This window comes from Alexandromys fortis, unplaced genomic scaffold (genome assembly GCF_014885135.2).
Source record: "Alexandromys fortis isolate MF-2015 unplaced genomic scaffold, M_Fortis_MF-2015_v1.1 scaffold_170, whole genome shotgun sequence".
Classification (NCBI taxonomy): domain Eukaryota; kingdom Metazoa; phylum Chordata; class Mammalia; order Rodentia; family Cricetidae; genus Alexandromys; species Alexandromys fortis.
In genome coordinates this window covers 2,718,327-2,732,152 of record NW_026068084.1, presented here as the reverse complement: position 1 = coordinate 2,732,152, position 13,826 = coordinate 2,718,327, and positions in this window count along the sequence as shown.

Sequence of the window (13,826 nt, the reverse complement as noted above, 5' to 3'; positions counted from 1 at the left end):
GCGGTGCCCTCTTCGGCTCAGTGTCCTGGTAACCGTCCTACTTGGGCGTCTGTGAGTCCTCTGTAGCTCTCCAGTCCAGGAGATGGTTTTATAGTGGCCCGCCCGCTCCAGCGCTTTGAAAACTGACAGCTCTGACAATGAAGTTCAACAAAGTTCTCCACTCGGGCTTCATTCGCGGGAGGCTCTGGGCTTTCTGATTGGCGCAGAGACGCAATTTATGATTGGATTAGTTCTCATAAGCATGGTCCGCACAATGGGGCGGCAACAAAGGCCGGCGCGCATCAACCCTGCGCATCGACGGCCTCTGCTATACAGTGAGTCCCCAAAGCTCTCGCTGGGGGTTTTTGTTCTGAAGCAACAACCGGGCTAATTAAATGCCTATTTAGAAGTTTCAGATGACATCTTGCCTCATAGAAAAGGAATTATTTAAAGAACGCACTAAATTTATTTGCGCCCCCCCCTGCTGAGCCTAGAAAATAAATCAATAAATATTCATAGAAGTACATCTCCAGGCTATCGGTAAAATAACTCTCCCTTGTGTGTGAGGGGCATTTCAAGCCCTTGAGCATGCAAACATACGACGTCTCTCCAGCTATTTCTCACTCAATGGCGATTGTAGAGCAGATGCGGGGGATGAGTTAGAAATCCCTCTCTCACACTCGGGGAGATGTGGAAACAGAAGCCCGGGTGCTATCCGGTTTGGGGAGATTTGAGGGGAGTTGGTACTGGTGTTGTATTTAATTCTGTTTTCGGAGAATAGTTGAATTTTAGAGTCGGCGGGCGCACAAGCAGTAAAACCGTCCACCTTGAACTCCAAATAACCTGGAGGAGGGGGAGAGAAATAGAAGACACGCGCGAGCGCGCGCGCACAGAGAGAGAGAGAGAGAGAGAGAGAGAGAGAGAGAGAGAGAGAGAGAGAGAGAGAGAGAGAATATGTGTGTTTCAGAGAACTTCGTTGGGACTCTGCTCAGAGTTCAGGGACGTTCCTTGGAGGAGGAGCCTCGGAGAACCCCGGACCCCACCTGGATCGGGGATTCCACCTGGGAAGGGCTCACACCCTTGAAAGAGCTCCTCCTTCGGGTAGGTCAATCCTAGCAAAGTCGCCTTTTTCCAACCTTTAGGAACACTGAGGCTCACCATCCGGACCCTTTGTTTAAGCTGGGGCCCTTGAAAGTCTGGACAGAACTCTAGGTATCGCCAGGCGCTAAACTCCGGAACATTTGAGCAGCTTCTGGATTCCCTACAGGGGAGAACTGTGAAAATTACCCGTGGTGGAAGCAGCTTCACACCGGGGAAAAACAAACAAACAAACAAACAAACTCCTAAGTATAGCCTCTCCAACCAAAAACCCTGGAGAGCCTCCTACGGCTTTTCTGGGCCAGGGCTAAGGTGGCTATGAGCCTCCACTGCCTGGTTTCTGGCTCGGCTAGATGACAGATGTGTTAAATGTCCCATTCATTTCTTTAGTGCGATTGAACCCTCCCCAAAGAGAAGTGTGCAGCCCTGCCAGGCTGCCCTGATCCTATTAGCCATGAACTAACTGTCACTTTCAGCTGGTTTTCCTTTTCGCTTTTTAACACAAAGCTTTCTCAAAAATCTTATTAACCAGCCTTATTTCTCTCGCTGGTTTTATTCAGGGCGTTTTGTGTTGATGATGGCCATGTCGCTGCTTTAACCATTCAGGAAAGGGCATCTGCAATTATATCACGTTAAACCAGAAACGGAGTGCACTAAAACCCTCCCTTGATTCAAATTAAAAAGTTGTTTAGGGCCGGGCTCTGGGCAAATTCACGCTCCAACCACAGCATTTCTGAACCCAGGGCTGTTCCCGAATCTGGAGGAATAGCTGTCTAGAAAGATCAGCTCACACAGTGCCCGAGTGGGACACAGACTCTGAGCTGTGGGGTCCTGGGCGAGCAAGCAGCGCGTCTGTGGAGGGACTGTGGAAGTCCCTCTCTTTTAAGTTTTTCAGGGAGATAGGCTAAAATTCCTCCCTCCTCCCTTTCTTTCTGCTTCCCTCTCCCCCTTCCCTCCTTTCCTATTCCCTCCCATCTTAAGTCCTGTCCCTTTCTTGTACCCCCCCCACACACATCCCTCTCATAGGAGGCCAGAAGCAGTTCGGAAATTCTGAAGATCCTGTGCCTACAGGTGCTGTCGTTCCTATGCACACGGCCTTTCCTCCCCTTCGGATGATGGGAGTCCAGCCTCTGCCTGCAGAAATCCTTAGGTTTCTGACAGTGGGAGAAAGGACCGGAGAGTAGGTCCTTTCGAGGTGTGGCTTTCCACGGGTACTTCCGCTGAGGTGTGGCTTTCACAGCCCTGGCAGGTTCTTAACTCCCCTCCCCAAGCCGTTTTGCTCATCCACAACCCAAATGCAGCTAAACCTCTGCCTTTACAAGGCCGCTCTGACTCACCATAAGGTAGGTCCACCCTTTGCTGATCCACACAGACCCCTTAGGGATTCCTCTGGTGACAAAGAGAAAAACCAAGGTGGGGAGAGGCTGGCCGCTATTGAAAGAGCAAAATTAAATCCTACGGAAGCAAGAAATTGCAGGAACGGATGGATTCTACTTTAAAGAGATTTCTGAACGCGCCTTTTCAAACTCATGACCACCGAGGGCCACGCGCACGGCGGGCCGCGCCTAAGTCCTGTGACTAATGCCATTTGACCTGAGCGCGAGGGGTTTTGTGAGTCTTGACACTCACTGTAACGTCGTTATCTTCAAGTTTATTTCGGAGAAATCACTGCCTTTCTTTATTCTGAGTTGAGATTTCCACCTGTTTCTCTTTCCAGGGAAAGAAGGTGCACAACTCTAATCCGGCACTCGAGAGGTAAAGTCAGGAGGATCTCTGTGAGTTCGAGACCAGCCTAGTCTACTTACTAAATTCCCAGCTAGCCCGGGCTTCATAGTGAGATACTGTCTCAAAAAGCAACCCCCCCCCCCAAAAAAAAGAAGTTAGAAAGGAAAGAAAGTGGGATTTCAGATTTGGGGTCAGGTCCTTGTATGCTTCCGGCGACAGGCTACTGCGCATACAGATCAGCTCCTGGCCAGAGAGGTCGAAGCTGCCCGAGAAGGGCTTTAGAATTTGTCCCGAGGGTCCCTTTCTGCTGGGCAGATGCCTTTGCAACCTCCTGTCTCTCTACGGACAATTCCGATCTAGGGGAGCCCAGACTAAGGAAGCTTGGGTCACCTAGCGAGGACTTTCCCAGCTCTTATTAAAGAAAGTGCCAGCGTTCGGATCGCAGTGCCCTAAGACTGCCTTTTGCTAGCTGCGGACTCCACAGGCTTTGCGCGTCCCACCCCCGCCCCGCTCAGGAGCTTAGGGAAAGTGAGCTAGGTGAGACTCGCAGTTCCCTAGGTGGGAGGCGACAGGGGCACCTGCCACTGGGCTTCTCCGGTTTGGGGCGGAAGTGGGGAGGCATTGAAAAGGCTAGACTGCACTAGCGGAGGAAGAGCGCGCCAGGCGCGGACCAGGAAGCTTCCGTAAGGCCGCAGCCTCTATTAAGACAACTCCAAGGGGCTCACCTTCAGAATAGGCCGAGAGGAGCTACCGACGGGGCCCAGCCGTTTCTAGCCCCCCCCTCCCTTTCACACTCTCTCCCCTCTTTTTCCTCGAAAATCCTTCTATTGTGCCAATCAAGCAGATGGTTTCTAGAAAATATAGCTTGGCCTCGCTGACCGAAACTAATTTTAACTAGCTTTCCAGGCCTGCAACGTTTGCTTTGCTCTTAGAAAATAGCGCCCAAAACAGCTGGCAAGGGTGAATTAAACCCATTAAAGACACGTTTCTAAGAAATTATATTCACATAGATTGCCTGAACCCCTTGTGCAGCCAAAGGAGAGGAGTGTTATTTAAATGAAAATGTCGCCAAGGGCTCCCCTCCTTCTCGTAGCCTGAAAGTCTCCAAACATTTTACTAAATAGATTAACTTGCCCATTGTCCCCCAGCACACTGATGAGCTTCATTAAGTGAATAGCTGAACAAATATATTACGCATGCATGAAAAGCTCTTTTTCCAAGGCCCTTATTGTATCCTCAGCCCTGACAGGTGGTTAACTGTGTGTTGTGTTTTTTTTTTTGTGAGTTTTTTTGTGTTTTCTTTTCTTTTTCTTTTTAATTTTTTTTTTTTAATTCAAAGAAAAAGGCTCTCTGTAGGGCAGCCCAGTGAGGTGGTGCTGGCTCGGTAGTCCCCCTGGGTCCCATGCCTCCAGGGATATATAAAGCCCAAGTGTTGGGCAGGGCATCAGGGCCCGTTCAAAGTGATCAAAATTAAATCTCGGTGAGTCAAGACTTCAGCCTTCGAAACCACCTCATCTGAGAACGAAGTTCAGAGTGCTTCTAATACACATTCTCTGGCGTCTTGAAGATAAACTCCTTCCTCTTTTCCCTGCCTGTGCAATTCCAGTCTTTACATAAAAAGCCGCGCGTGCATATGCATGCATGTGCGTGTGTGTGCGTGCATGTGCGTGTGTGTGCGTGCAAGTCAGAGGACAACTGGCAGCAAGGATGTGGTTCTCTCCTTCTACCAGGTGGGTACTGGGAATCGAACTCAGGTTATCTAGCTTAGCTGCAAGCACCTTTACCCCCTGAGCCATCTCACCAGCTCAATTCGTTTGCCTCCAGTTCACTGTCTGTCTGTCTTTAAGGAATGGCCTCCTCTCCCGGCCCTCAGGGGGCCTGGTGGTGAAATGAAGGGTTGCTTCATGGGCTCTTTAAAAGCCTTTCAGATGTGAGCTTCCTGGAATAGAAAACACTCGTGCTTTTTGTCCAGCTGTCTCTGGGCCCCAGCAGCTCTGAGGCTTTGGGCCCAGCGTGAACACCAAAGGGAAGTGTTTTCAGGAGGAGGGAAGCTAGAATTGCTGGGAGGGGTAGATGGGCCATCAAGGAAGGGTTGCACAGGCCCAAAGATATCTACAAACCCTCAGGCTCTTCCCCCCCCCCCCCATGTTGCAGCTCCTCTCTTCCACCAGGTGGTACTGGCTGGACACCATGGCAGCTCCCCCACTAGCAGCCTCCCTTGTCTTGGGCCTTGGTGGTTTTAACCACAGTGCAGCAGCTTTATTCTTTCCTCTTCTTCCCCACCCTCCCCTTCTCACCCTAAGGGGGACCTATGGATTTTCTGTCTCTGACCCTTTCTGGTTGGTTGGAGGTTTGGGTGAAGGCAAAGCTGGCTGGGTGAGAAGGGTGCCTTTCCCTCCCAGAAGGCAGCTTTAGTCCAGAGACAGGAAAGAGACAGCTCTCTGTGAAGGCTTCTCTGGAGTACAGACCAGCTGACTCTTAGACAGGTTGGTTTTGTATTCCAGCAGAGGGTGTCCTGGGGAACTGGTGTGTTGGGTGCAGATCCTGGAGCCCACCCTGTCCCTTCCTGGAAGACAGACTTGTTCATGCTCTGTGGAGTGAGGCCTGAGCCTGTCAAACAATCTCTTGGGCGGTTGCCATCTTAATATTAAGTTCTTAATGTTCTTAGTTCTTAGTCCTGGGGATTCGAGAGGTGGCTCAGGAGTTAAAAAGAGCTTGCTTTTTCCTCAGAGGACCAGAGAGCTCTATTCCTAGATCCCCACATAAGCTGGCTCACAACTGCCTGTAATTCTAACTCCAGGGCAATCTGCTCTGGCCTTCTCGGGCACCTGCACATGCCTGGCATACACTGGTATAAACACGGACTCATTTAAAATTTTTTTTAAAAAAAGTTACTCTTGCCCAACATTTAAGAGCTCTCAAGGGAAAAGGTGTTTGTCTCTGAGCTGAGACTCTCTCAGAAACCAGTTCTTGTCCCTTTTCTTTTATGTTCAACAAGGAAAATGTAGAAGGAGCCCTTAGCGTGGTTGCATACACCCATAATAGCAGTGCTAGAGAAACAATGGGGCTTGGAGGATTGAGAGTTGGGAGCCAGCCTGTACTGCAAAATGCATCTCTATTTAAAACAGAAACAAACTATATAGGACATGGGCCTAGGGGGAGACTCAATGCTATTAGTCTGAAGAGGAAGAAAACAGTAAAAGACTCCTAGAGACACATCGCTCCACCCACATACCAGTGGCTCATTCAGCCTCACCAGAGAAGCGTCTTCTTGCAGTAGAGGGGAATGAACATAAAGACCCACAACTGGATAACATGCAGAGAATGGGAGACTTTGGAGCTCTCAGTCCTAAATGGGATGTCTTCATCCAGGCCCTTCCCTCAAGGCTCAGGGATCTGTGTGGGAGAGGAGCAGAAGGAAGGTGAGAGCCACAGGTGATGCCTGACTCCAGGGAAGCAGATCCAGCTGGATTGATGCGCACAGGAACAGACAGGCTGTGGTACCACACACAAGGCCTGCCCCGGTTCAGGCCAGACTGGGCCCGGGGTGGGGTGGAGGGGACATGGACATGGAGTCTCACTCCTAATCGAGAAGCTATTTGTGGGGACTGGAGAGATGGTTCAGAGGGTAAGAGCTTTGACTGCTCTTCCAGAGGTCCTGAGTTCAATTCCCACATGGTGGCTCACAACCATCTGTAATGAGATCTGGTACCCTCTTCTGGCCTGCAGGCAGACAGAACACTGCATACATAACCAAGCAATTTTAAAGAAAATTTACAGAAAAAAGGAAGCTATTTGTAATTGATACCTGCTGGCAAAGGGGAAATCAGTTTTCTCCAGTGGAGCCTCACTGGGTGTATGGACCACACTTCAGGCAGACCCCATGCCCAGGAGTAGCTGACCCACACAAAAATGAACTCACAGGTTTGATTATTTCTTTGTAGATTTTTTTTTGTTTCATTCTACTTTGTTTTCAGTTTTTTTTTTTTGGTCCTCTTGGTCTTTTGTTTGTTTGGACTTTCATTTTCGTGAGCTGGTGTGTGTGTGTGTGTGTGTGTGTGTGTGTGTGTGCATGTGTGTGTTGTAGTTGTTTTGTTTCTGTTTGCTTTTGAAAGAGAAAAAGGAACAAAATTGGATGAGTAGGGAGATAGAGGGGATCTTGAAGGAGTCAGAGGAGGGTAAAAACATGATCAAAATATATTGTATAAAAAACTTTTCAAAAGCAAAACAGCAGCAACATAAAAAAGTGACCAACAACCCCCCCCCCCCCCCCCCCCCGCCAATAAAAGGATCAGAAGGAGGTGAGATTATTGTAGAATCAGGATCAATTAGTTGGAGAAGTTGAGGGGGGGCACCCAACTCATTTCTCATGTTAAATGCAGATGCCATTTTTCTGAGACACTGGAGTATTGTTTGGTCCAGACTCCCAGGGGAGGACTAAAGGCAAGGTCACTGGTCCTTTATATTGTAAGAAAAATTAGGCATTTAATTATTGTTTTATTTAGTAGGGACCCTTGGGAGGAGGTCACAGGACAGAAGTGCAGTCAGTAAACAGTTCTATCTTATCCTAGGATCCATGCTGGTAATCTGAGTCTTTTAGCTGGAGAGGTAAAACCATTAATATCTGCAGTTATTACTTAGATATGTGCTAGCTCCAGTCTCCATCTTAGCGGTGTGTTAAGTTAGTCAGGATGGCTCTTCTCACTTCCCGACTCTTCGTGCTCCTGGGGATGCATCCGTTCTCCCGCGCTCATGCTTGTGTGTGTACTTCTGTGTGCTGAAGCCTTCAAGTGTCTTCTGCTGTCCGTAGACTTCATGGGCCATCTCTCTCTTTGTTTCTCTTTTGCTTTTCAAGGGCAGCTTTCCTGGATGTACCAGTCTTAGTTGCAGTTATTTCATTTCAAGACATGGAATGGTCAGTTCTCCTGGCCTTAAGCTTCTGCTGACAGGTCTGCTGTTATTCCTACAGGTGGGTCTTCTTCATAGGTAACTCTGAGTGTCTCCTGCAGCCCTGAGCCTGCTTCTGTCTCTTCTCTCTAATGCTGAGATGCAGAGTGGTGGGCTGGAGAGACGGCTCAGCAGTTAAGAGCAGGTGACTGCTCTTCCAGAAGACCTGGGTTTGATTTCCAGCTCCCATGTCATGTTGATGGAGGTTTCCGTCCTGCCTGGTCTCACAATAAACACACAGAAACTATATTATTTGTAATACTGTTTGGTCAATAGCTTAAGCATATTTCTAGCTTGCTCTTATATCCTAAACTAACCCATCTCCATTAATCTGTGCTTCACCATGAGGTTGTGGCCTACTGGCAAAGTTTCATCAGGTTCCAGCAGAGGTGTCTGTTCCTGGATGCCTCTTCATGTCTTTTCCCTGACTCTGTCTACTCTCTCTATACATCTCTTTCAGCCTGGCTCTACCCTGTTAAGCCATTGGCTAAAAGCAGCTTCTTTATTAACCAATGGCAATAAAACATATTCACAGCATACATCACCAGTAGCTCCAGTTTTAGTGAATGTGACTCCTCTGGCCTCCAGATACACACATACACACACACACACACACACCATAGATGTTGAAAAGTTATTTTCTTGCCATGTCTATTGTAGTTTCTAAACACCTTAGTACCATGATGTACTGGGAGTTATGGTGGTCGGACACTTAAAAGAAATCCCACACTAGCTCAGAAATAAGAAATAGGCATTTATTAAGGGGTAAACTCACAAATCAGAATTCTCTGCTTAACTGGTTGAATCAGGCAACCCAAAGGAACAGCTGACCAGGCACAGAGCAAGGGGAACGAGAGATTAGGGGCCCACACATGCTTGGCTTCCTCGGAAATAGTAAGAAAGGCCATGCCCCAGTAGGTGGGCTAATACAAGCTGTAATACTTCCTACAGCATTTGGATGCTGTTCTATGTTCTAGTTTACTTTGCTATTGGGATAAACATTATGGCCAAAAACAACTTTGGGGAAAAGATTTATTTTTCAGCTTACAGGTCACATGTCCATCATGGCCGGAAGTCAAGGCAGAAATTCATGCATAACTGAAGCAGAGACCACGGATGAATGCCGCTTACTGGCTAGCTCCCTGCCACCCTTCTTATACAGCCCAGGCTCACCTGCCTGTGGACGGTGACACCCACAGTGGGCTGAGCCCTTGCACATCGATCATTAAATGAGACAGTTCCGACTGAGACAGTTGTGTAAGAGAGGGTTCCCCTTTCCAGGTGGCTCTAGTTTAGGTCAAGTTGACAATAAAAACTAACTAGCTCCGATGTCCAGAGAGCCAGACTCGAGGACTCCCCCATTGTTCTCCCATTGAGTATGTTTTCTATGCTTTTCTCTGTAACTAATTTCTTCTTCTACAACACAGATTTGTGGGTTTGGTTCCTTAGCCTCCCTCAGAGGTCTGTAGTCATACTGTCTTGGAACTTTTCTTTCTTGTGATCTATATGAAATGATTCTTCAACTCTGTCTTCAGCCTCTGGGGGCTTCCTTCAAACTGGTCTAGATACCAATAGAGCTCTCCCTTGGATTTTTAATTCAGTTGGCTCTTGTTTTTAGTTTTCCAGATCTCATTTTTTTTTTTTTTGAGAATCCATCTCTTTGGCTGAGTTTCTCTTAAAGGTGTAGCACTTCTCCTCCAGACCTTTTAAGACAGGGTTGCACTGGTAGCCAAGGCTGGCCTCAAGCTCACCTCCTCCCTTCCTCAACTCCCCAAGTGCTGGGGCTACAGGTGGGCCCGGCAGTGCTCAGATTGTCCATATCTTACATTGACTTTTCCATTCATCCATTGGTATGGGAATCCTCTCTCAGATCATTAATCATTTTAAAAGCTAGACTTTTGACTTCTTTGGCTGCTGTCTAAATACCTCAGCATCATTGGCTTCAGTTATGGAAGAGCTGTTTAGGAAGTCATATCGTATTTCGTCATTCTCAGCTGGGATCTGACCATCTGTTGAGATGTTATCTGTTCTGATTTATTTGGGGGTCTTTTTTTGGAATAATATTTTTATTTATTCTTTGAAATTTCCATACACATACAAAACATATATTGACCATATATACCCATTAGAGCATTCTAATACCTCGGAGCTCCCGCAACGCATTTCCCTTACAGGTTCATCCTTAAAATGTGTGTGTGTGTGTGTGTGTGTGTGTGTGTGTGTGTGTGTGTGCCCATCCACTGGGGCACTGAGCCACCTACCAATAGCCACACCACCCAAAAGCATTGATTCTTGATCTCCACCCCAGTCATCAAGGGCCCATAGCTCCTCCACTAGCTGTGGGGGCTTTGTGTGTCCCTGCCCCATCCACACTGGCAGCCACCACCACTGCTGTTAGTTTATGTGTGCGGTAGCCACGCTGTGTCCAGAAGACACTTCATGGTGCTCCTCCTTTTGCTCTAACCCTTATATTCCTTTACTTTTTATTTTTTTAATACAATCTTTTCTCATTTTACATAGCTGTCCTCATTCCCGCTCCCTCCACTCCTCCTGCTCCACTTTTTCCCTCCACCCCACCCCTATCCACTCCTCAGAAAGGGTAAGGCTTCCCCTGGAGAGTCAACACAGTCTGATACTTCACCAAGGCCCTACTCCCTATATCTAGGCTGAGCAAGGAATCCTTCTGAAGAGTATGTGCTCCTAGACACCAGTTCAAGCACTAGGGATAAATCCTGGTCCCACTGCCACTGGCCCTACAGGCTTCCCAAGCCTCACAACTGTGCCCACATTCAGTGGTCCCAACATGCAGGTTTGCCTGCTATCAGTCCAGAGTCAGTGAGCTCTCACTAGCTCAGGTCAGCTTTTTCTATGGGTATCACCATCATGGTCTTAACCCTTTTGCTCCTGTTATCGCTCCTCCCTCTCTTGTGCTGGTCTCAGGTAGCTTAGCCCAGTGCTTTGCTGTAGATGTCTGTATCCGCTTCCATCAGTTGCTGGTTGAAGGTTCTATGATGACAAGGTAGTCCTCATTCTGGTTATGGGGGAAGGCCAGTTCAGATGTCTTCTCCACTGTTGCTTAGGGTCTTAGCTGGGGTCATCCTTTTGGATTCCTGGGAATTTCCCTACTGCCATGTTCCTTGCTAGTCCTTTAGTGGCTCCCTCACTTAAGATATCTCTTTCCTTTCTCTCCCTCACTGTCCTCCCCTTGTTGCAGGGAGCAGCTTGTTGATTCCCAGCTTCTCAGCCCTGAAATAATCACACAGAAACTGTATTAATTAAATCTCTGCTTGGCCCATTAGCACTAGCTTCTTATTGGCTAACTCTTATATTAATTTAACTCATTTCTGTTAATCTGTATATCGCCACGTGGCTGTGGCTTACTGGGTAAAATTTCTAGCGTCTGTCTCCAGTGGTTCCATGGCTTCTCTCTGACTCCACCCTTCTTTTCTCCCAGCATTCAGTGTAGTTTCCCCCATCCACCTAAGTTCTGCCCTGCTATAGGTCCAAAGCAGTGTCTTTTATTCATTAATGGTAATCACAGCATACAGAGGGAAATTCATCCCCCTTTCCTGAACCTCTCATTCCCTCATGTTCTCCTCCTACCTCCCTTTCTTCCTTCTTTTTCCATCCTCCCCTTTTTCCCTTCCCCAATTTTCTCAGGAGATCTTGTCTATTTTCCCTTCCCAAGGAAATCTATGTATGTTTCTCTTAGTGTCAGGAGCCATTTCCCCCCAATCATTACAGGAACCATCATCCTGGGGAGTCTGCAGGGAACCTCACACCCATAATTATGTTCTATTGACAGAACGCCCCCTCACCTAATTAACTGTTAATCTGTTAGAGGAACCCACCTCACATTCCAGCTATCCAGGGAACCAGGTGTGACAACTTGTGACTCTTGGCCTACCTGACCCAGCTACGTGACCGGAACCACGAGGCCTGCGAGATCCAGTACCCTGCCCCCCATTCCTTACCATATATAAACTGTAATCCATCCCTAATAAACGGAGGCTTTGACAAATCTGCTTGGCCTCCTTCTTCTGTCTTAGCTCATTCCCTTCCAGGTAGCGCCCCTCCGTGACCCTGGAATAACTGATTGCAGGGTGGGTTACAAACCCCTAGACTGAGTAACCCACCCAACGCAATCGACAGTGGCGCCCGAACCAGTGACTCGGAGTACGGTTAGCTATCGGACGACATCGCGCAGTCCCGGGACAACAAGAAGAAAAAACAAGGTTCTGCGGCTGTAGTACTCGGACAGATGGCAGGACGGGAGGTAGGCGCAGGTCACCGTCGTCCCACAAGGGGTGAGACAATCACTTTCAAAGGAAGAGAAATTCATACAGGAATTTAAGCATTCACTCAGGGACAGAAGGGTAAGAGTCAAAAACAGAGATTTATGTGTTTGCTTTATATGTTTGCTTGCGGACTCAAAAGGGAGTCCTTCGAGATGAGAGAAGTTAGGGTACAATCCACACAGCTATGCCTGCCAAGCAGGCTGGCTGCTAGGGCTAGAGAGCCTGTCTTTAACCCCCTGCCACATGGAGTGAAAGCTGACAGGCAGGTTTGCTATAAAGGAGTCTAGACTCAAAAAGCTGCAGCTGCATTTAGGACAGTAAATATGCTTCTTTCCCATTTTAAAAATCTTGCTTCTTGGTCAAAAATCTTTAGTTTGTAGATGTATAAGTTTATATCTAAGGTAGATTAAGTTCAGTACTGTGTTTCTGTAGAAAAGTTTTAAAATCAAAGATTGTGATGCATTCAGAGGATTTTTAGAATTGTTTAGGCTATCCTGAGTTTTTATTTCTTTCGTATAAGGTTGGGGATTGTTCTTTTGAGTTCTATATTGTTCCTTTAAGTTCTATGAAAAGTTTTGTTATAATTTTAATGAACATTTACATTACAATCTGTATGTGAGTTCTATGAGAAATGTTGCTATAATTTTTAATGGACATTTACACTGAATCCGTAAACTGCTTTCAGTGAAATTGTCATTTTTGCTGTGTTCTGCTTTCGCAAGAAAGTAGGGGATCTTTCAAGATTTAAAGTTCTTATCCTACAAGTTTTTTCGTTTGTACGGCCCGCTCTTGGGTGGGAGTCGTATTGTTTCAGCTTGAGGTTCTTTCCTGCTGCCAGGTGTTGCTTCAGGCCTCTCACTAAATTTATCAAGGGCCAGAGTTATACTCTAAACAAGTGATAATGGTTAAAAATAAAAAACATTTCCACCTTCACAGGCAGAGATGACAGGACCAAAAACTTCTGTCCTGCTTGCTTAAAGTTACTTCAAGATATTTTGTGGTGTGCATGGATATTTAAAAGGATGATGTCTCATTTATCCTAGATGTAAAAGAGGTACATTAGGATTTTTAGATTCTGGCTATGATAAAGTAGTTCCGCTGTGGGCATGGCTGAGCACGTGTCCTTGTGGTATGGTTAAACAACCTTGTATTTAGGCCCAAAAGGGGTACTGCTAAGTTTTTAGGTAGATATTTGCCTAATTTTACATAATGGAGGTCCCTCACTGCTGGGGAGACTCTCACTCAGGTCTTGGGAGGGCGCGGCCCCCCTCATGGCTTGCCAAAGACCGTCCTTGCTGAGGTTGCGCACATGGCCTTGGTTGGTGGGGGAGGAGTTCGACCCCGAGTGACCGGGAAAAAGAATTTTTGAGGAGAGACCACAGCCCAGTGGTCCAGAAGGGTCATAAAAATTTCAAAAACCTAGTGATGGTCGCGAGGGCACAGCTCCCTGCCTCTCGGGACCACTCCCAGGGTCATAATCAGCTAATTCCTAAAACAGTACTGTGATAATTGCAGCTAGAAAACTAGTTTTTCAAGATTGCAGTCTGGTTTTGTATTGAGTTAGTTCCTGGTGCAGGGTCGCTAAACAGGCTAGCCCTGGATTTTTGATTCTCCTCTTCCTGCTGGGGGGGCTGGAGAGATGGCTCAGTGGTTAAGAGCATCGCCTGCTCTTCCAAAGGTCCTGAGTTCAATTCCCAGCAACCACATGGTGGCTCACAACCATCTGGAATGAGGTCTGGTGCCCTCACAAGGCCAGTCCTGGATTTTTGATTTTTCTCT